This window comes from Cryptomeria japonica, chromosome 3 (assembly GCF_030272615.1).
Source record: "Cryptomeria japonica chromosome 3, Sugi_1.0, whole genome shotgun sequence".
In the NCBI taxonomy this organism is placed as follows: Eukaryota; Viridiplantae; Streptophyta; class Pinopsida; order Cupressales; family Cupressaceae; genus Cryptomeria; species Cryptomeria japonica.
In genome coordinates, this window is record NC_081407.1 from 121,225,987 (window position 1) to 121,250,372 (window position 24,386).

Sequence of the window (24,386 nt, forward strand, 5' to 3'; positions counted from 1 at the left end):
GCTTGAACTATGGTGTAAAATTCCTAATCATACACTAAATATCTCCTTCGGGCATCATTCAATTTCTCACTAAAATAGGCTACTACTCTCCCTTCTTGACTCAAGACTACTCCTATTGCTATTCCACTTGCATCACAATCCACTTGAAATACTTCATTAAAATCCGGTAAAGCTAACACAGGTTGCTCAGTCACTTTCTACTTCAACAATGCAAAAATTTTGTTTGCTCCACTGGTCCACTTGGATTCCTTCTCATCTCCTCTCATGGTCTCAGTCATAGTGTTACAAACTGAACTGAAATTTCTGATAAACATCCGGTAAAAACTAGCCAATCCATGAATTGATCTTACCTCTCCAATGCTTTCTGGTGTAGGCCACTCAACAATGGCTTTCAATTTCTCAAGGTTCGTCTTCAAAACATCCTCCGATATCACAAAGCCCAAATAGACTAACTCATCCTTCATGAAAGTACACTTCTTGATATTGATTAGCAACTTCTCTTCTCTCAATCTCTACAAAACTTGTCTTAACTGCAACAAATTCTCCTCTTTTGTCTTACCAAAAAATCAGAATGTCATCCAAATACACAATAACAAACTTACCCAATAATTTATTCAATACCTCGTTCATAAGCCTCATGAAAGTACTCGGTGCAATAGTCAATCCAAAAGGAATCACCAACCATTCATGTAGTCCTTCATTTGTCTTAAATATTGTCTTCCACTCATAACCTTCTTTGATCTTGATCCGATGATATCCACTCTTTAAATCTATCTTTGTAAAGTATTTTACTCCACTCAAACAGTCCATTATGTCATCCATCCTAGGCAAAGGAACTGATATTTCACTGTGATCTTGTTTATTTCTCTTGAATCGATACACATTCTCCTTTCTCCATTCTTCTTAGGTACTAATATTGTTGGTACTGCACAAGGGCTCAGACTCTCCCTGATCAATCCTTTCTTCAATAGCTCCTGCACTTGTCTATTCAGTTCTTCATTCTCTAGAGATGTCAACCAGTGTGCAACTTTGTTAGGCAAACTAGCTCCGGGAACCAAGTCCATGCAATGACTAATACTTCTTACAGGTGGTAATCCATCAAGTACATTATCTGAAATGATGTCCTCATATTCTGTCAGCAAATATCTTATCTCTTCCGGGTTCTCTCCTTCCGGTTCCAATCTCCCAGTCTTCTTAGGAATTAAGGCAAAACATACATTCTCATGTCTCAGTCCATCCATGAATTTCCTTCCATCTACTAAACAAATTCTGGCATTCGTACAAACTTAATTCTTCAAAGGTTTCTCCAAAGGTAACAAGGTTTGCTTCATCCCATTGGCCACAATAGTGTATGTTTTCTTCCTCCCATCATGTATTGCCTGTCTATCAAACTGCCAAGGTCTACCCAACAAAAGATGACAAATATCCATAGGCATAATATCACACAAAACTTAATCATGATAATTCCAAATTTTTCAATTTCACCAAACATTGTTCATTTACTAACAACTTATGTTCATCCTGAATCCATACTATTTGATAAGGCTTAGGGTGTTTTAATCTCTCCAATTTCAACTTATTCACCATTTCCTCTAAAACAAGATTATATAAACTAACTCTATCAATAACAACTTTACAACACTTACCAAATACCTTACATCTGGTCTTGAACAAATTTTTCCTTTGCAAAGGCTCTTCATCTCCTCCGGTATGACACAAAGCTCTCCTCATCATCAACAATTCTCCATCTTATGTTTTATTGTCTGATCTGATGGAGTTTTCTTCCACCACTAATGCTCTTCCGGTAGTCTCTATCTTCTTACACTCAAATGCACAGTGTCCTTCTCCTCCACACTTAAAGAAAGTTCCTCTAAATGTCTTCTTGTCCTATCTTCCAAAGTTCTCATTTTGGTAACCATTTGGTTCTCTCCTCTGGTAGAAATTTCTATCATCCTTCCGATATGAATTACCTTTTTTTCTCACTTCCTTGTCCTTGTTCTAATCTGTACTGATTCCTCTTCCTCCGCTAAACCTTCCACCTCTACCTCTCTATCTCTGCTCATGTCTTTTGTTAAGTTTCTCTTCAGCCTTTAGGGCATACTGGTAAGCCTCTTCAACACTCTCCAATTTGATCATACTCAATTCATCTTGTATAGACATCTGCAATCCGTTCAAATATCTTGCAACTTGTTCAACTTCGTCATCAACATGTCCGGATGTGATGTTCAACTTGTAAAATGCTTCAGTGTACTCCTTTACACTAGATTCCTTCTGTCTCAGATTTTGCAATTTCGAGAACAAATCCACTTGATAATTTGTCGGCACAAACTTTGATTTCAACTTAGCAATCATGTGATTCCATGTCTTAATCTTTCATTTACCTCTTCTTTGTCTATCAACTTGCAAATTCTCACACCAAAGAGATGCATGACCTTTCAACCAGGTACATGCATATTTCACCTTCCTCTCTTCTGTAGTGTTTCCAAAATCAAAATACTTCTCCATTTCCGAGATCCAATCCATCAATTCATCCAAATCTAACTTCTCGTGATAGTCCGATGGGCTAAAATGAGGTTTAGTGTTCACCCTACTCAAAACCCTTAAAAACCTTTCTTCATCCAGATCAACCGCTGATAGGCTTACTTGTTTTGTCGGGGCTTCTTCTCCTTCATCTTCACTCATGTAATGCCCCACCAGGAAACCCCGAAGGGATTAAGCCACAACACAAGAATAGAGTGCAATAATTTTTTTTTTTAAAAGTTACACCACATTAAGATACAACAAGATATCTAAGATTCAGATTACATAGCGGAAGACATCAACTAACACCTAAAGAGTTTCCCAACGAGATTACTTAAAATTTCACAATTCACTTAGCTCACACAATTAATCCAATAAGCTGATTATCTTAATAACGAGATAATACTTAAACAAGGATAATTACTTTCAAAAGATGGAAATATAATCACATGCTAATGTTTATCCATTATGATTCATTCATACTTTACATTCAAGCTTTTTATTAAAATATAAGCCATGCATCTACTAGTCTAACACACTAGAATTTCATAATAAACATATGAGATCTTTTCAAGCGTACTTAATTTCCTTAATAATGATTGAATATAATCCATTTTCCTAAGCTGCATTCTTTCATATTCCAATTTATTGCATTTTAAAAGACGATTGCATACATGCATCTACGATAATTCTCATAAACCACTTATGCATTCGATCAAAATGGCATTCAAGAAAGGACTGCATATAAGCATTTAAAGTTAATTCCATCTTATCCACTTATACATTCTAACATAAGCTATTCATACATGATAAAGTTGAATAAGGGAAACATAAGAGAATAACATCACATAACACCATAATGATCTCGGAGTTCACCCCTAAAGGGCTACATCTCCGAGTCTGCTCAACTGCAAGACCCCTCTGATAATTAATAAAGTTAAGAATACAAGAGGTTATACCATTTACAATCCTGCCATCAAGGTGAAACATAAACAATATACAAATGGCCGCATCGGTCAATTAATACATAAACGCTCCTTGAAAAGGAAAGGATCCAACTGAACAAAATCAAAGCTAAAACAAAAGTCCAGAAGAGCATCCACAAACTGAGCCATCACCACCCAAGGTCTAACATGAAACCGATACTCACAAGGGCAAGGACAATAGTGCGACCCACAAACGTGCTCCTAACAGGACAAAACGACAACACACTAGCGAACGTAGGGACAAGTGTCATCACACAACCTGGTATGGCTACCATGGCAGGTCTTCATAGGTCTCGACCCCATACATTGTGTTACCCTGGCAACCTAATCCGAGCCTTCGGCCCATCCAAGCCTCATGTGGACCCACACATCCTCTCGTGAAGACAAAGATGATGGTTTGCCATTTTAGGCCTTCACATAGCATGTCGAGTCTATGTTAGCACTCGTCCCATGTGTGAGGCACAATTATCTTACTTAGAGCTTACATTCTAATCTACTGTTAGGTTATCACTTATTAGACTCACTTCCGATGGGTTACCCAGCAGCCACTTTGGGCATGGCCCCCAATCGAAAGCCACTTTCCCATACGACACTAGACTAAACTCGAACAAACTCAAAAACCAAGGAATACACATGGTCAGACAAACGGAGTTCAAGAAGGAGGGAACAACCATCTGGTCGAGCACAATTCAAAAGATGTACACTACTGACGATACTCTAACCAGAGACCTGACCAACTATGGTCAGCCTTGAATCATCATTCGACACCCACACATAGGGTATGACCAATTATGACACACCTACAATACAACAGTCATACTCTAGACCGAGGACTGGAACAGGTACCCCAAATCAATCCATACGACAGGGTCCTCTTATAGCAATCTTGGAAAAGATTCAGTGAGGAGCCCAACCTGCAAGCTCAAGAAATTTCTCCTCCTCCAAAACCCCCAAATTTTCTTTCAACCAATATTTTTCCAACAAACATTTTTCCAAAAATATCCATCCTCCTAAAATTTTCCAAAAGTCTAGGTTATAAGGAAGAGTTGACCCAAAATTTCATTTTTTTGGAATTAAAATTTTTATTTAAAAATAATTCCCAAAATTACTATTTTCCAACTATATCAACAAATTAAATTGCTTTTCAATTCAAAATTGATTTTCTCAATTAATTCAATTTAACCTTTCCATTTAAAAAATGCCAAGAAGGTAAAATTAATTCTATTTCAATTAAAAATAAATCTTTCTTTTTCAACAACATAGACATAACAAATTTAATATTAAAATTAACTATTTAATTGAACTTGCTCCCAATTTAAATCGAGCAATTCAAATCAACGATAATTCACATAAAGAAATCCCGATTAATTTAGTCCATTAATCTATAATGCACAAACACATATTTAATCAAATTAAATACTAAGGACTAATTAATCAATTTAACCATTCACACCAAACATGCAAACCAAGAAAGTCAACCAGACTAACGACTCGCAAACCCAACCAAAAGGGAATACCGATGACGACTAACAGTGCTCACTTGAGCACGACTATGGTCAACTAGAGTCTTACGACCACCTAATCCAACTCTAAGGATTAAAGAGGTACACTCAACCTGTGAATCAAGGCGAAGACGAACCTCGCACTCATGCGGCGTTGTACCTGAAATCTCCTGCAACCAAGAGTCATACATGCATACATATATAAACTTAACGAAAGCATTAGCCTGATATTAATACCACGAAATAGGAACACTAAACAACTTGCATACAACTAGTGGGAAAACCACATCAACAGCTATGCATTAAATCAAACATCTGAGTATAACATTATATTAAGATAAACTAACCAAGATTAGAAATTGATTAGGACAGGGGTACTACATTCTCCCCCCCTAGGTTCCAACTTACTCCTGGAATTCGTAAGGCTAGATGGAGAACATGTCGTATGCATCAGCCCTGAAACTCATTCAACAAAGATCAAATTGCACATAGAAATCTTTCCATAAATAAATGAAATATTATTGCAAAATCCTTTACAAACGCCATTATCCATTGACAAGATACATCTAAATCCATACATTCCTTAAAATATTCTAGGAATTATCCATAATCATAGCAGAGAAACAAGAATTTTCTCCCTTTCATTACACCAAATTAAAGCATTATAAGAGGTAACCAACAATTACCATACTCATCTATCAAAGATGACAATAAAACATGCCATCATGATCAATTTCTTTTACCAATCCATCTTTATCATAAAATTTTATTGCATAGAACTAGCTCAAAATATCAATTTCTACAATCAGATTAACTTCCATGAAATAAGTGCAACATAAATAACTCAATTGTTTACACTTGCCAGTCATAAGAAAACTTTTCCAATGACTATGTCCCATAACATAGTGACAAGTTAACACAATTTACTCCATGATACACATAATAACCATCCACATAACTGGAATGCATAACACAAAAGGCCACATGTGAGCATGTCCAATGCTCGGTCAAAGGTAACATGCACGATCATCATCTCTATGCCTAATCTCAGAACAACAATAAGATCATAAATATCCAATATCTCACTCAAGGCTTGATGGTGCTAGGCACACCATAGCGGTGCTACCTTCCATACAAGACCTTTGTGAATATCCCTTGTTGAGTAAGGTGGTTAGCCTCCAAGAGATAGTCACCACACATAGGTAGGTAGTGGGTCCTAGCTGCAACACAGCCTCACATACCCCCATCCTCAAGGTTCCCTACATCTACTTCCTCGTACACACTCTACCAAGTCCGTATCATACATCCTTGGAGAGGAATTTCACATTTCAACACAAGACTAGCACACGAAAACAATAAGGATAAATTAGTTTAGCCACCAAAGTACAAATGAATAAAGATAATAAATCATCAATTCCAACAGTAAGGCAATAAAATAATCCGGAATTGCAACACCAAATCAAAAGTGCAAAAGATCACAAGATCATGGCTAAACCTTCAAAGTCAAAGTAAAATAAATTTCTGGTCCCCAAAGAAATATAAAGAATATCACAACTGCACATAACATCACTATGTGACTAGCATCTAGACACCAACAAGGAAGGAAGGAACAACTGACTAGCTATTGCAATAGCTCATCATGTGGTGCGACATAGTCACACTACCCACATGGCATGGCGGTGTGCACCTCGATATCACCCTGCATCACGTCGTCACGTGGCATGGCAATACCCCAAGTGGAGAAAACATGCAATGGGCGTATCCCGTATGGTAGTGTACCTCACGGAAAAAGCACGCGCAGGTCACACCCTGCATAGCGACGTATCTAGAAGGATACTCGCCGTAAGTCAGAGGTATACATGACTAGGGTCCACCCACATGCCCACCAAAACATACTAACTGGTAGCACATGTGAATAAACCTACCTTTCATGAAGACAAGGCAAAGGATCCTCCAAATTACACCATCACTATACACAAGAATCACCATCCAAATGCTCAAATAAAGGAGAGGAATAGGCTGTCACATATAAACCTATAAATAGATTTATCAAAAGGGAAAGTATTGAGTACACCTTTGATACAGTTTAATAGTACAACTATATCATTTCTCGAAGTAGAGAAGCTAAAGTCGCTTCGCGCCGACATTACTCGTACGCCAATCCATACTATTCAAGGAACGGTTACTTCGAATACTACCCCTTAACATACTAAGTTACCCACAACCCGAGGTTTAGGTTTCAATAGGGAGACAAATAAGCAACATCACACAAACAGTATGGTTTCCCATACTCATAAACAACATATCCTCCATGGTTGATTACTTCACCAATCCATGGGCACATATAATAAGTACTGGTTTCTTACAATACACACAAATACACTAGTACTGGTTTAGTCACATTTACGGGGAGTATTTTTCAGTACACTAACATCTATTCAAGGAAGATTTTAATTATGCTTTCTATATAAATAACTGAATCAAGTTTACTCTAGATACAAGTACTGAAATTATTAACAATTCACAATTACATAAGGAAATAACATCATTCCTATATCTTTCTCAAATTTCATTAAGCATCCGAACTCACATTATTAACTATGCAAATTGATTTCTAAAGCTTAAGACATTCATCTTTCCATATGAAGCCGAAATGCAATAGTATAGTTTCACATGTTTTATAAACATTCTATTTAAATCAATGCATTCTTTAATACCATTTCTAAAAATCTTATGATTAGGCAAAGAGAAGGGAAAGAGAGTTTGTTAACCAAACTATTTCCTACAAAAACGCAAGATCAACAGATCACACTACATTATAAAATTTCTCACTATAAGCCTATCATTTAATTACACGGTTTTCATTTCGCTACCATTTTAGAAGGATGACAATCAGCCTAACAAAACAATTCCAATAATAATGGTTGCAACAGGAGGTTCTAGTTTTCCAAACAACAAGGATCAAAACAGGCAATCTTTTCGATAATACCAGCACTCTAGAAAACACTCACTTATTCTTAATACAATATAGACACATGTCATAATTTGCAACCCATTATAGAAAATCACATTACGATCAAAGGTAAGCAAGGAGCTATCACCCAAATAAAACATATTAATGCATGCACATCAATCAAGCTTTTCATTCGCACTTTCTAAACACATTAAGGTAATTACATATACCCAAAAGCGAGTTCAATGGAGCATTTACTAAAATAAATCTTCAATCAAACTGGTTTAATGAAACACATAAAACAATCTTTCGGAGAACACATTAATACTCTCTCGAAGCTACAATAACATGCTCCTTTTTATACATCTTCTACAAACCAAGCAGTTTCACATAATTCAACTATTCGCATAGTAATGCACCTTACTAAGATAGAATTTAATTATGCTACTCCTACAAAATACACATGGAGAATACTTTAAAGGCACACATACAATTTCTCTGAATAACCAATAGGAACTTTAAAACCCATAGCCCCTTTAATAATCTAAAAACATAAGCGTCATAAGGCTCACACAAGGGTTCAAGAAGTCACACCCTTTTCTCTCTCTCAAACAAGAAAACTCGAATCAAAGATAATTACACATATCCCAAACATTTTAATTTCTAAGGAGAGAGAAGAGGAAGGGTGATAATCATTTAATTTTCCTACAAAATAAGCATTCAATATTCACCATACTAGTCCTTCAAGTGGACAACACTAAGCTAGATCATAATCTTAAACAAGCACATTACGCACTTTCAGATTCAAGACAAGCACTGACCAACCCAAACGGATTAGTCCAAAGAGTACAACACTCAATTAGAAAGGTACATACGACTCTCTTTAAAAATATGAGTAATCGTAGACCAAGACATCAATAAGCAAACAAAGCACCTATAATCACTCAAAACACCAACATTAAGAAGGTGAGAACAAGGTGTGAACACACACGTCACACACAAGTTAAGGTTTTCTCAATCACTCACATACACAAGGGAGGACAAGAATACACATAAGGTCGATACACCTCACACCAATAGAGGGTACACGCGACACCAGAGATCCCAATGTTTGAAAACTTGGCTCTGATACCAAATGTAATGCCCCACCAGGAAACCCCGAAGGGATTAAGCCACAACACAAGAATAGAGTGCAGTAATTTTATTTTTTTTAAAGTTACACCGCATTAAGATACAACAAGATATCTAAGATTCAGATTACATAGTGGAAGACATCAACTAACACCTAAAGAGTTTCCCAACGAGATTACTTAAAATTTCACAATTCACTTAGCTCACAGAATTAATCCAATAAGCTGATTATCTTAATAACGAGATAATACTTATACAAGGATAATTACTTTCAAAAGATGGAAATATAATCACATGCTAATGTTTATCCATTATGATTCATTCATACTTTACATTCAAGCTTTTTATTAAAATATAAGCCATGCATCTACTATTCTAACACACTAGAATTTCATCATAAACATATGAGATCTTTTCAAGCGTACTTAATTTCCTTAATAATGATTGAATATAATCCATTTTCCTAAGCTGCATTCTTTCATATTCCAATTTATTGCATTTTAAAAGACAATTGCATACATGCATCTATGATAATTCTCATCTAAACCACTTATGCATTCGATCAAAATGGCATTCAAGAAAGGACTGCATATAAGCATTTAAAGTTAATTCCATCTTATCCACTTATACATTCTAACATAAGCTATTCATACATGATAAAGTTGAATAAGGGAAACATAAGAGAATAACATCACATAACACCATAATGATCTCGGAGTTCACCCCTAAAGGGCTACATCTCCGGGTCTGCTCAACTGCAAGACCCCTCTGATAATTAATAAAGTTAAGAATACAAGAGGTTATACCATTTACAATCCTGCCATCAAGGCGAAACATAAACAATATACAAATGACCGCATCGGTCAATTAATACATAAACGCTCCTTGAAAAGGAAAGGATCCAGCTGAACAAAATCAAAGCTAAAACAAAAGTCCAGAAGAGCATCCACAAAACTGAGCCATCACCACCCAAGGTCTAACATGAAATCGATACTCACAAGGGCAAGGACAATAGTGCGACCCACAAACGTGCTCCTAACAGGACAAAATGACAACACACTAGCGAACATAGGGACAAGTGTCATCACACAACCTGGTATGGTTACCATGGCAGGTCTTCATAGGTCCCGGCCCCATACATTGGGTTACCCTGGCAACCTAATCCGAGCCTCCAGCCCATCCAAGCCTCATGTGGACCCACACATCCTCTCGTGAAGACGAAGATGATGGTTTGCCATTTCAGGCCTTCTCACAGCATGTCGAGTCTATGTTAGCACTCCATCCATGTGTGAGGCACAATTATCTTACTTAGAGCTTACATTCTAATCTATTGTTAGGTTATCACTTATTAGACTCACTTCCGATGGGTTACCCAACAGCCACTTTGGGCGCGGCCCCCAATCGAAAGCTACTTTCCCATACGACACTAGACTAAACTCGAATGAACTCAAAAACCAAGTAATACACATGGTCAGACGAACGGAGTTCAAGAAGGAGGGAAAAACCATCTGGTCGAGCACGATTCAAAAGATGTACACTACTGACGGTACTCTAACCAGAGACCTGACCAACTATGGTCAGCCACGAATCATCATTCGACACCCACACATAGGGTATGACCAATTATGACACACCTACAATACAACAGTCATACTCTAGACCGAGGACTGGAACAGGTACCCCAAATCAATCCATACGACAGGGTCCTCTTATAGCAATCTTGGAAAAGATTCAGTGAGGAGCCCAACCTGCAAGCTCAAGAAATTTCTCCTCCTCCAAAACCCCCAAATTTTCTTTCAACCAATATTTTTCCAACAAACATTTTTCCAAAAATATCCATCCTCCTAAAATTTTCCAAAAGTCTAGGTTATAAGGAAGAGTTGACCCAAAATTTCATTTTTTTGGAATTAAAATTTTTATTTAAAAATAATTCCCAAAATTACTATTTTCCAACTATATCAACAAATTAAATTGCTTTTCAATTCAAAATTGATTTTCTCAATTAATTCAATTTAACCTTTCCATTTAAAAAATGCCAAGAAGGTAAAATTAATTCTATTTCAATTAAAAATAAATCTTTCTTTTTCAACAACATAGACATAACAAATTTAATATTAAAATTAACTATTTAATTGAACTTGCTCCCAATTTAAATCGAGCAATTCAAATCAATGATAATTCACATAAAGAAATCCCGATTAATTTAGTCCATTAATCTATAATGCACAAACACATATTTAATCAAATTAAATACTAAGGACTAATTAATCAATTTAACCATTCACACCAAACATGCAAACCAAGAAAGTCAACCAGACTAACGACTCGCAAACCCAACCAAAAGGGAATACCGACGATGACTAAAAGTGCTCACTTGAGCACGACTATAGTCAACTAGGGTCTTATGACCACCTAATCCAACTCTAAGGATTAAAGAGGTACACTCAACCTATGAATCAAGGCGAAGACGAACCTCGCACTCATGCGGCGTTGTACCTGAAATCTCCTGCAACCAAGAGTCATACATGCATACATATATAAACTTAATGAAAGCATTAGCCCGATATTAATACCACAAAATAGGAACACTAAACAACTTGCATACAACTAGTGGGAAAACCACATCAACAACTATGCATTAAATCAAACATCTAACTATAACATTATATTAAGATAAACTAACCAAGATTAGAAATTGATTAGGACAGGGGTACTACAACTCACATCTTCATTGTGTTGGTCTCTTCTCTGAGTTGTCTCCACTGCTTCTAACTGGGCTTCTATTCCTCACAACATCTCCATTACAATAGGGTCTGCATTCCCACATGCTCCACCATTCCTAGTTCCTCTTTGTGCCATCGTTCACGCTAGTCCTCTATAGTTGCAGGTCAGATCTGCAATCTGCCACCCCACAATTTTTTTTTAGGACATACAACCTTTGGAATGAAAATTCGCTCTGATACCACATGAAGAAGTCACCGGTGAGGAGGGACCTCAAGGAGATCAATCCAGACCGGTCAACAAGAGTAACACAATGGAAACACACAGATATGATGGAGGCAATGCATAACAGATAGTTTTATTGCATGAAGTCTGATTACATCCAACCAGTTACAATCGGGTTACAACATACCGACTCACAGGCCTAGTAGAATAGGTCACAACTAGGACTTTGAATCGAATGATCTATCTTATATGCACAGTCTAGCTACTTGATTCTCTTCTTCATTACATTCTAATGCATAATTACAAATATATATATCGATCCAAAGGATCCAGTCAGTCGAAAAGGGATCAAAACCTGAAGAACAAGACCTAACATGCAAAATAAACAAGGTCAACCTCCACTAAGAGATTCCTCTGGAAAATCCAAAGGATGAAACATAGATCATGGGAAAAAGGTTGGCAACACATCAAGGAACATCAAATTCAATGCCCAAGACTCTACAAGCTTCAGAATGGGTTTCGGTAGATCACTAGAATAGGTCCAGGCAACTGGTAACAAAAAATTGTCAATCCGGTAACAAGAAACTGTCATGGAAACTGGTAGTGATATCTTACCGAAAAGTGATCCAAATGTGATGCGGTCTGAAAGAAAGAAAGATGAACAAGTCTTCAAGTAGAATCCAACTCCACAGGATCTGGTGAGCCAAAACCGAGACACACAGAAAGGAAAACTAAAACTGCAAACAAAAAGAAAAACATAAAGGAAAATGTTTTTGGTTGATGCAAGATTGTTGTGAACCAAGGATACTCCTACATCAGGTACCTATGTAATGAGCCTCACTCTGAGAAAAATTTGATTTCATAATTTGCATGCTTCCATTCTGCAAGGCTAAAATTGTTCCTTCCACTTTTTCTAGAGCTTCCCTAACCAAGACCATGATGTCCTTACTACATTCCCTTTCTCTGATTTGGGAGCAAGATTTAGTTTCATCTCCTCTACCAAGACTATATTCATTCCCTGTCTGATGTCTCATCCATAAACACCTGCCTTCCTTCCTTTTGGATAATCTTAGAGCCTTGGTTAATCTCCCTCTCTTTTGGAGTTCTCTTCCAATCTCACTTGAATCCTTCATTTCAAGAATTCAATAGGTCACCCTTAATTGTGTCTAGATTAGACCTTAGACCTTCGATGCTCCTCATACCATTCGAGGGCTGGTCTCTACCCTTTCTTAAGTTTCTATCTTCTAGGATGTTCAACCCTGAGGTATGCATTTGGTCCTCTTTGTCTATTTTGTTAATCAAAACTTCTGACACAATACCTTTTTCCTTTTTGAAACCTACATTGCCCTTCTAGGTTACCCTCCCCTTTATTGACTTGACAATACTCCAATCTCTCTTCCACTTCTATTTTTTGGGTCCTAATCCTTGCAGTCATTCCGATCTCTAGAGTATTTGGCAATGGAAAATGAGGCTTTCATTTGATACATATCCTTGCATACATGCTGAAGTCTTTTTCTTCAATGGCTTCATCTGCTTTGATAAAAAACCCTAGCTTATTCCCAATTTTTTGAAGAGTCTCCACATCCCAGTATTCCATCGAGAGGATGTATAGTCTAATCCAAATCCAAATCTCTTCAATAGACATATTCAAAGTATCAAAGTTAGGCTCCCATTCTTTAATCCACATTCCTCTTCCTCCCATGAAAAAAGGGCCATTATTTATCACCCAATTTTTGAGATTTCCATCTTCTCCAATTACCATGTAGAAACCATTGGGCATGGTCATTATTTCATAGGGGGAATTTCAATTTTCTAAGCACCATAATTTAATGCAGCTAAATGTCGACTAGTCTCTGACCCATTTACAAAATAAACCATTCTCTCTAAAGCGAGCAATAGGATCATTGCAAGCTTGGGAAACCAAAGAGAGCGACATGACTTTATCTTGAGTTGCTAGTTTACATACCTTTTCATTCCCTCAGGCGTTGCCTGCTCTTTGGGAATCCATTCCTTATCAAATACTTTTTTGTTGTCCTCCTTCACGTTCACCATAGAGCTAGGAAAGAGTGGTCTCCATAGTGGTTGACCACCCTTACCAAAAAACGCTTTGTGGGGGCTCTTGAACAAACCATTTTTCTCGTTGTAAAAACTTCTCCCCTTTTTTTGTTCTACCCAAGCCTAGGATAGGGGCTTCCACTCCCTCTATCTTCCATAACCATATCCTTGTCTGCTTGCACATCCTTGACCTCCAAAATTTCCAGATTGACTTGGGTTCTTGTGCAACCCTACAAACTTCGTGGTCACTATTTTTTAAGTATAGTCAAAATGTACTTTAATTTAAATCAATTCATGCCATTTCTTGGAGAAAACAGTTTACAACATTCATGATAAAGATCAATTTGAGCTGATTTCTTTTGAGGAATAAACTATTTTTCCAAATATCTAGGATCATGATTGGTAATAGAGTTAGAGATGATATATACATTAATTAAATTTCAAGTGATACATAATACTTTGTTTATCACCCAAAAGTGATTTGAGTGGATTCCAAATGTTGCATAAAGATACAACACCAACAAAAATAAATCATAAAGAAATTTGGTATGAGGTATTCTATTTTATAGAGGAAAAATCCACATCTTTTAGGTATTTCAACTTGGTTCCTCATGATGGCTATTATGTTGAGCTAGAAGAAAAGAAAACAAGGATTTCACATATTGGTATTCTAAGGTTAATAGGAGTGGTGCAATGAAAACATGTTGTAGTGTTCTTGATGTTTATTTGGGAAACTAGAATCTCAGAGAATTTCATCCAAGATTAGTCAAGGGATGAGTTGTTATTTTTGGGGACAAGCAATATTTGGGGAGCGAGGACTGTAATGTCCCCTTTTTATGATCTTTAAAGTAGTTTTGGGGACTGCAAGTTTCTTGGAGAGCACTAGTATTTTCAAATTCGAATTTTGATAGTGGCAATGAATTTTGGAATCAAGTCAAGTCCTATGGTACTTTTCAAATATAGTTTCAACTTTTTGGGAGCTCTCCACAATTCTTGGAGAATCTTTCTATTTATGGAAAACACCAATTTTTACAAGGTTCAATTTCTTGATTTCTTTAGGATTTTTTAGCATACTTGAAATTTATGTTGGCTCTATTCTAATATTTTTTGCAACTCTAGCTAGATGTGTGGAAAATAATTTAATAGTTAAACAATTAAATATTAAGTTGAAAAATTAAAAACTAAAAGATAAATTATGTTAATTATTTAATTGGAATATTAAGTCACTTATATGGTGTCTACTCTAACAATAATAATAATAACTCTAATTGAAGTCTCAAGCCGAAGTTTGGACATTCATCTGGTAAAGTTACTATTTTCCTGGCTAGTGCTCATTTAGTTATCAACCCAGGGACGTAATACTTGAAATGGGGCTGCACTATATATGCACTAAGTTCCTTCAATGGCTATTCTGCATTACTGCAACAACTAACATTATGCGAAAAGGAAAAGCAAGAATGGAATTCATGGAAGGCTATAGGAAAAAAATATAAAAACAATGCTGGAAAGATCTAATATAGATAACAGAAATTACTTTGTTCTGGCTTGGCTACAGGAACAGTCAAAGCAAGAAATTCTATTGCAACTAAAGAAAAACTAATTTCAATGAGCACACATAGGATCACTGACCAAGTGGGCCCCCTTGGATGAGTGATATCAAGCTTCCAAAAAACTACCTTTAATGGATGAGAACAACATAATTTTTATTCATTTATTCCTGAAAGTGATTACATATTTTGAAAAGAAACTCAAGAATGCTTATAAAAAATCCTCTGCTCCATTTCTTTCTATTCTGTCTAACCTCTAAGAAAAAGGAAGAGCTTATTAATAAGAGAATATCAACTACAATAGACAACACAAATGATGCCCAAAAGAAGAGGTGGATGATTGATTGATAAAGAAGACAACTAGAGCTTGGCTCTAGGAAACGTGGATCTAAACCGAACCACAGTCTTTGCATGTCGTGGCGATGTTTTGCACATTCAATGCCCACTAAAGTTAGACTTCAGTAATGTTGCCTACCTGCTCCGCCTATGTCGTAGCTTGCACTCACTCAACTCCTCTTTAGTTTAATCTTCAGTTATCTCTTACGTGATCTTTTCTTCTTCAAGCGTGAAAGGAGAATATCCACCATGACATCAATTATTACCTGCACTACAATAAAAACAACATACAAGGACATACATACGCATTTTATTTAATTAAAATATCTATTAATTCACATATGATATTACCCTAAATAATCCGCATAGCAACAGGAACAAATCACATGGCTACAGGAATAAATGGCATGGCTGCAGGAATAGACCTGCAAAGTTCAAACATGATTTCATAAGTTCAAGTTCAACACATGGAATACATATAGTCAATTTACAATACATCACTAATACTATGCAAACCAAAAGATGTCAAAAACCTAAGGGTTCTAATGATAAAAACATGACAAAGTCTCAACTTATCATGCCCCCCAACTTTAAGAGCTTGCTGATCCTATAGCAAAAGGAAAATTTCTGACTCTTGCAGTAACTCTCAAATCACCAATGGTGCCCTAACCTGTCCCCCCTGAAGCCAAGTTCCAATAAAATCCTTTCATTTTTTCTAGCCTAGACCATCTGGCTGATTCTTCTATGACCACATCATAGTTTTGTTCTATAGGCTAACATGCCAAAAGCGGCCACATGAGGATTGGGGGCTGAAAGATCAATGGTAGCCAATTGTTGGCTTTCTCCCTGCCTAACTACATATATTCGGGGGCTCTTTGCATGGCTGCCTGAAAATTCTGTAGTTAATAAGGTTCTCCTTGCTTTAACTATTCTGGTAAATTATTCCAACGCTGAGTTAACCCTTCTATTGCAGTTGTCATGTCAGTCTGAACCAAATGCTCATATGCCTAATAGATTTCTTCTCTCATTGGAAGCACTAATTTTCTAACATCATCTCTTACCAGTAATTTTGGCCACTCATAATAAAGAACTCTTGGTCCTTTTGATTCTCTCCTTAATGGTAATGGACAATCAAACTCTAATTTTTCATATTCCTTGGCTTGTGCCCCCATGATGATCTCATTTTTGATCCATGACATTAAAGCTTTGATATGTATATCTCCAATATACAATAAAGGGCTCCACTCACTGTCTGAGGGTACAACATAGTTATGTAAGTACAATTCACATAGAAAATTCCTCATAGCCAGTGGGGAGGTTTGGTAAGAATAAAAGAATTCTTTAGGTGTTTCTAAGGAGGGGCTAAGGTCCCTAATAATGCAGTTCAGTTTAAAGTTCAAATACCGCTCCTTCAAGTGCACTACATAAAACCTTGGAGGTGACCTACACTGCATCAACTCAGGAACCATACCAGCAATTATTTCCACCTTAGCTTCTAATTCTTCAATTCTGTTATCTCTCTTTTCAATTTCTTTTTGTTGTTTATCAATAATCCCTTGCAACCTAGCCCTCTCTATTTCCCATTGTTTATAAAATGTTAAAGCAATAGATAAACTACTTAAGGATGAAGGAGGTCTAATAGGTGCTACCTTAGGCCATGGGATTTTCTCAATAAACTCCTCAATTTGTGCTGGCATCTCTCTAATATTTTCCTCAGGTTGCTGTAGAATGTCTCCAATAGTTTCTTCAAACTGCTCAGGAATATCTCCAACAATTTCTTCAAGTTGTTGTACTACAAAAGCAAGATTTGCTAGTCTATCCTCATCAACTCTTACTTGGATTTCATCATCCGCAAGGCTTCCTTCTTCTTGAATTTCAATATCTATAGGGCTTCCTTCTTCTGAAGTTTCCACTATAATAACCTCTACAGGATTACCCTCAGGATGAGCCTTTTGTGTCTTACTACGTGTTCTTCTCACATAAACCTTTGGAATGGCTGCAGGAGTTGCTTCAGTTGCTGTAGGAGTTTTTCTTTTTGTCCTATGCCTCTTGGCTACGGGAAGAATCTTAGTTACCTGCGGATGGACCATGGGTTCTTCATCTGTTTCATCCCTTTCGAACTCCTTCCCTTTTCTTCGAGGAACTGGTGAATCTCTTTGAAGAGAAGTAGAGGGTTGTTCCACATTTGCCTCCACCGTCTCTTCCTCCATAATAACCGTGGCTCCTTCAGCAACAAGAAAATCCTCGTCTGCAACAACTACGGGGGAAGAGGGTTTTGCAACATTTTCTTCTTCAACCGGCAGATTCTTTGCAACATTTTCATCTTCAACCCTAAATTGCAGTATATCCTCAAATACGCCCCATTCCATTTGTGAAATGTCTCTCAGGGACCATTATACAAGCAGCTTAACCAATCCATGATGGCTAACGGAGCAATTTCTATTTTTCTGTGTCTCCTTAGCAGTTGTAGAAATGAGGTGGTATAAGAAATTAGGAACATTCACTCGCCGGCCATGCCATAGATGACTAAGTAATTTAAAATGAGGAGAATGCAGATTTGAATATCTCCCCTCACATGTAATATATTTCATAACATAAAAATCTACTTGAGGCCACTCTGCTGGCAGAGAAACCCTTCTAGTTCCTTGTTTGTCCACCATTAGGGGTCCATCCATGGGAATTGTGAACTCTGCCCTAGCACTCCTTGCATCTTTTGATTGTGGAAATAGTTCTCCTTCCTATGGCAACCTCATTACTTCTGCTATTCGCTGCTCTGTAGCAATAACCCTCAAGCCTTTAACTGTAGCTTCTCCTTCATTAAAGGAATGCATAAATTCTGTAGCAATTTCTTCGTTATAATCCCTGATCTTCAAGAAGTAATCCAACCAACCGTGGTGTCTAAAATAATGCTCACAAAGAGCATCCTGCAACAACACTTCATGAACCGTTGGCTCATGGCGAATTGGATCACCACCCATCTCTTACTTTGATATTTTTTTACTCTGCAGCTGAGAAACAGAAGACCAAAATATCTAACAAACTTGCTAAATTGAAATTACCATACATATTTTAATTCTGGTAGTAAAATTTATTATTCCCTTGCGTGAAATAATAGCATAATAAACAATGATGGAAAGAAATCAATTTAGAGTACCAAAAAGGACAGATAATCAATCACTTTGGAAACCGAACCATAAAGCACCCCCCAACTTAACCTAGCATGTGTCCACACAAGCTGATGAGATTTCGGGGAGTGGAGCGGATTTAAAAAGGATATAATCATAATGAACTAATAAATGCATAATTAAAACAAAACACAATATACACATACCTGTAGTTGTACGAAAAATGACGGTAAAATGAAGTGAAATGACAGGTAAGAACATGGGATGGAATGACGTGGATGGAATTTTATTCATAGAGAATAATATTCCCATAAGATATGGAAATATTTTATTATGAAGTGACAAACATGTTCATTGTAGAGGCTGCAGGAACTTTACCTTTATTAACTTGCTCAACTGTAGCAGGAAGTTGAGGAGTTGCTGCAAGATCATTGTCAGTTGCTGCAGGAACCTTGTCAGTTGCTGCAAGAACCTTTGTTTCACCCTGCTAGGCAAATTGCTGCAGGAACTCCTGTTTAGTGGTCGTCTTATGATATAGACACAGTCGGTGACCATTTACTAAGGGTTTGAATTGAACAAGATCAATTGTGGATAAATGAACAACTCCATTCTGGAAAACTTCTTCTATCTCATATGGACCTAACCACCTAGTTTGAAGTTTTCCCATAGCATCTTTATATCTGGAATCATACAGTAGTGCCCAATCACTAGCTTTGAATTTCTTTTCCTTTATATATTTATCATGCCATTTTTCTCTTTGATTTTGAATCAATTATGTCTGTTGAACAACTATTTTCCTCCATTCATCTAGAGCATTTAATTGTTGAATGTGTTCTTTATGTGCTTTAGATAATGTCATATTTAATTGCAAAGTTGTCCTTAGGGTTTTATGCTCAAATTCAATAGACATCATTGTTGTTTTTCCATATACCATCTCAAAAGGTGTAAAACCAATTGGTGTTTTCCAAGTTGATGTGTATGCCCAAATTGCTTTTGAAAGCCGATGAGACCAGTCTTTCTTATGAAAAGATACTATTTTTGTAAGAATAGCCTCAAGCTCTCTATTTGTAACTTCTACTTGTCCATTAGCTTGTGGATGATATGGAGTAGATTTTCTATGTCTTATATTGTATTCATTGACCAAAGCTGTTATCAATGTTGAAGTAAATTGAGGTCCCTGGTTTGAGACAATTTCCCTTGGTACTCCATATCTTGCAAATATCTCTTCATAAAGAAACTCAACTACCTTATTATCTCTTTCATGTGTCATGGCACGAGCACCCATTTTGTTACATAGTCTGTACATACCAAAATATAAGATCTGCCATTAGAAGGTGGATCAATTGGGCCAACAAAATCTAATCCCCACTTATCAAATGGTGCAACTGTTATTTATGGATATAGTGGCATTTCATCAGATTTTGTAGGTCTTCCCATTTGCTGACATCTGTCACATTTCCGTGTGTACTGTGCTGCATCCTTATGTAATGTGGGCCAAAAGTACCATGTATTGAGTATTTTTCAGTGTTGTTCTTTTGGCAGCAAAATGGCCTCCACATGGCTCATCATGACATGCATGCAGGATGTCATACATTTCATCTTCTCTGACACATCTTCTTATGACTTGGTCAGGTCCAGTATAAAATAGACAATCAACAATTCATGAGAAGTTAAAACTTTTTTCAACTAGCAACCTTCTTTCCTTAGGAGAGAAATAAATTGGCATCTTAGCAATAGCTAAATAGTTGGCAATATCAGCATACCAAGGAGTTTGAGCTTGAATGAGAAACAAATGTTCATCTAGAAAAGCGTCATCTATCACTGTAGAATCTTCTTGTAATTGAAGTCTTGAAAGATAATCTACAACCACATTAGACTTCCCTAGTTTATCAACAACCGTGATATCAAATTCCTGCATCAACAATAATCAACGAGCTAATCTACCAGTAATTGATGGCTTATTCATGAGATATCTAATTGAAGTATGATCTGTATGCACAAATATGGGATATTGTGTGATATAGTGTCTGAATTTGTTAAGTGCATATATGACAGCTAGCATTTCCTTTTCAGTGACTGTGTAATTCAACTCAGGTCCCTGCAAGTTCTTACTAATATAATATATTGCATTTTCCAATTTGTCAATTTTTTGTCCTAACACTACTCCTATTTCATAATTAGATGCATCTATATGGATTTGGAATGGTAGAGACCAATTTGGGCCTTTAAGAACTAGTGCTTGAGTCAAAACATACTTAAGCTTTAAGAAAGCTTCATTGCATGCTGGGGTCCATTTAAATTCCATATCTTTAGTAAGCAATGAATATAAGGGACTTGCAATTTTACTGAAACCTTTGATAAATCGTCTATAATATCTAGCATGACCAAGAAAACTTCTTACATCTTTTTGCTTCACAGGGTCATTAATATTTTGAATGACCTCAATTTTTGTTGGATCCACTTGGATGCCTTCTATAGAGATATGATGACCAAGGACTATTCCTTCTTGCATCATGATGAAACATTTCTCACTATTTAAGGACAATTTGTAATCTTCACATCATTGCAAAACTTTCTTCAGATTACCCAATGCCTGCTAAAATTCAGAACCATAAGTTGTAAAGTCATCCATATAAATTTCCATAATATCTTGAGAAATATCAGAAAAAATACTAATCATCGCTCTTTGAAAAGTGGTTGGAGCATTACACAACCCAAAAGGAAGAAAAAAATATGCATACGTGCCCCATGGACAAGTAAATGTTGTCTTCTCTTTATCCTTGAGGGCTATCTAGATCTGATTGTAACCATAGTATCCATCAAGGAATGAAAAATATCTTTTACCAGCTAGAGAATCCAATACCTGATCCACGAATGGTAATGGAAAATGATCTTTTCTTCTTGCTAAGTTCAGGGCTCTATAATCAACACATACCCTCCATTTTCCTCCTTTTTTAGGGACTATGACCAGAGGTGATACCCATTGGCTGTCAGAGACAAGATAGATAAACCCATCTTTTAACAACTTCTACAATCCTTCTTTAACTATCTCCTTCAAGGCAGGATTGATTCTTCTTTGAGGTTGTCTGAGTGGGCAACACTCTTCCTTTATATAAATACGGTGGGTGCAAATTGCTGGATCTATCCCTTGCATATCCTTGTAATCCCATGCAAAAACATTTTTATGAAGTTTCAACAAGTCCACAAGGGCCTCGTTTTGAGTATCTGATGTTGGCATTATGTGAACCGGTATGAGGACATGATGACATTGTATGTTGTCATTGATGTCAATATGCTGAAGAAGAAAGAACCGGTATGTTACCAAGAACAGGTATATGTGAGAACCGGTATAACATTGTGAACCGGTATATGTGCCAAAGTGAAGCGTCGTGTTTGTTCAAGGTGAACTGGCATGTGGTTATGGGAACCGGTACATGGAAGCTTTGTATGACTACCAGTTGGTAGTCTCTACTTCAAGGTTTCCAGTTGAAGTACTTCAAGCCCGTGTGACTCAACCGGTGACTTTGTGTGATAAGTTAGCATTGTAACGAAGAATATATCATGTTTCCACGTCGGCCTTGTGCGCGTGAAGGATCTTGCATGAAGGAGATTGTTCCTATCTACCTTGGGAATGTGCAAAGTCTATAAATTGTGATAACGCGTGATGGGTTATCAGCCGCCATGAAATTGATGGAAAACGAATGATGGATAACATTTTGAGATTGGTTCAAGATTGTTGCATTTAATGCAATGTGCTCAACTGTCGGGATTGAACTATTTGAATTGCTTAACCTAACAGGTTTAGGGTTTAGGGTTTATGCTACCGACCTATTTGTTTCCTATAAGGTCGATGTTGTGTTTCTTTCTGAGGTTGTTGGAAAAAGCTGTGTGTAAGTATCCAAGTGAAGAGATACGTGATTCTTGCCAGACCAGAAGAGAGAAGTAATACCTGCAAAGTGTAAGTGCAGAAGGTGAAGAGGAGCTAAAGTAGATCTGCATTGGCATTGAGTTCTATTACCAGATCATTATAATACCTGTTGATCTCTAACCACTTCAACAGTTGGGAAATCCCTTAACAGGGTAGCTTTAACCAACTTACTATAAATCCTTTAACAGGGTGACTCAAAACCATTGAGTTCTTGAAATCCTCTAACAAGGTAACCTTTAATAGGGTTTAACCCTTAACCAGGTATTCTAGCCATCCCTTAACTGGGTGATCCCTAATAGGATCGGTTCCTAACAGAACCTATTGTATCAGTCTTTAACGGGACAAGGCTCCTAATAGAGTGGACTTCTAAAGAGTTCAAAAACAACTTGTGGGTATTCATCCCCACTGTGGTTTTTCCCAGTTGGGTTTCCACATGAAAAATCTATGTGTCATGTGTGGTGTTATTCATGTGATGATTTAAGTGATTTGTGTCTGAAGGTCAATCATGTTGATCTAGCTATTTATATATCTTTGATGATAGATTACTTGTTCATGCACTAGGGTGAAATGGAAATGAAGTATTAGATTGTATGAAAAGATAAGTGTCAACCGGTTTATGCTTGTCTTAGTTATTCTGGGTTTTGCCGGTTGTACTCTATTTAAGACCAGTGTTACTATTTGTCTACCAAAGCATAGTGTCTGCTAACAAACCAGTTTAGGATTGTGTTTTTGTCTGTACTGATTCACCCCCCCCTCTCAGTACTGGTTTGGTACTATCCATTCATCATTAAGTTATCATCTGATAGATCTCTATTGATATTCAAATATTTATTCAACTCCACTTCTATCTTAATAGTAAGATCAATCTGGTTCATATTAGAAAAATGAGAAGAAGATAATTCCTGCAACAATAGAGTATGCAATATATTAGTGGCTGTAGGAAAGTCCAAACCTGCAATATTCGGAACCAATTCTTGCAATTCTCGCTCTTTTATTGATTCATTTATCAGGATTTTATAAAGAATTGATTTCTCATCATATAATTGCATGAATGGACCTCGATTAATCATCATAAGGTGATTAATAGAGTCAATTTCCTCAGATTCTTCTCCCAAAATAGTCCAAACGACTTCTTGTTGTTCAAGCTGGGGTTGTGCTGGAGAATACAAGGCTAATGTTTTTGTAGAACTCCCATCTGAAATAGTCATATCCCCTAATCTACATCCAATATATGCATCAGTTGTGGCAAGCCAAGGTCTACCCAAAATGACCAGATATCGTCCCAATATTGCTTTTGGAGATAAAATCATAAAGTCTGCAGGATATTCCCAGGAATCCAAAATAACTACTACATCTT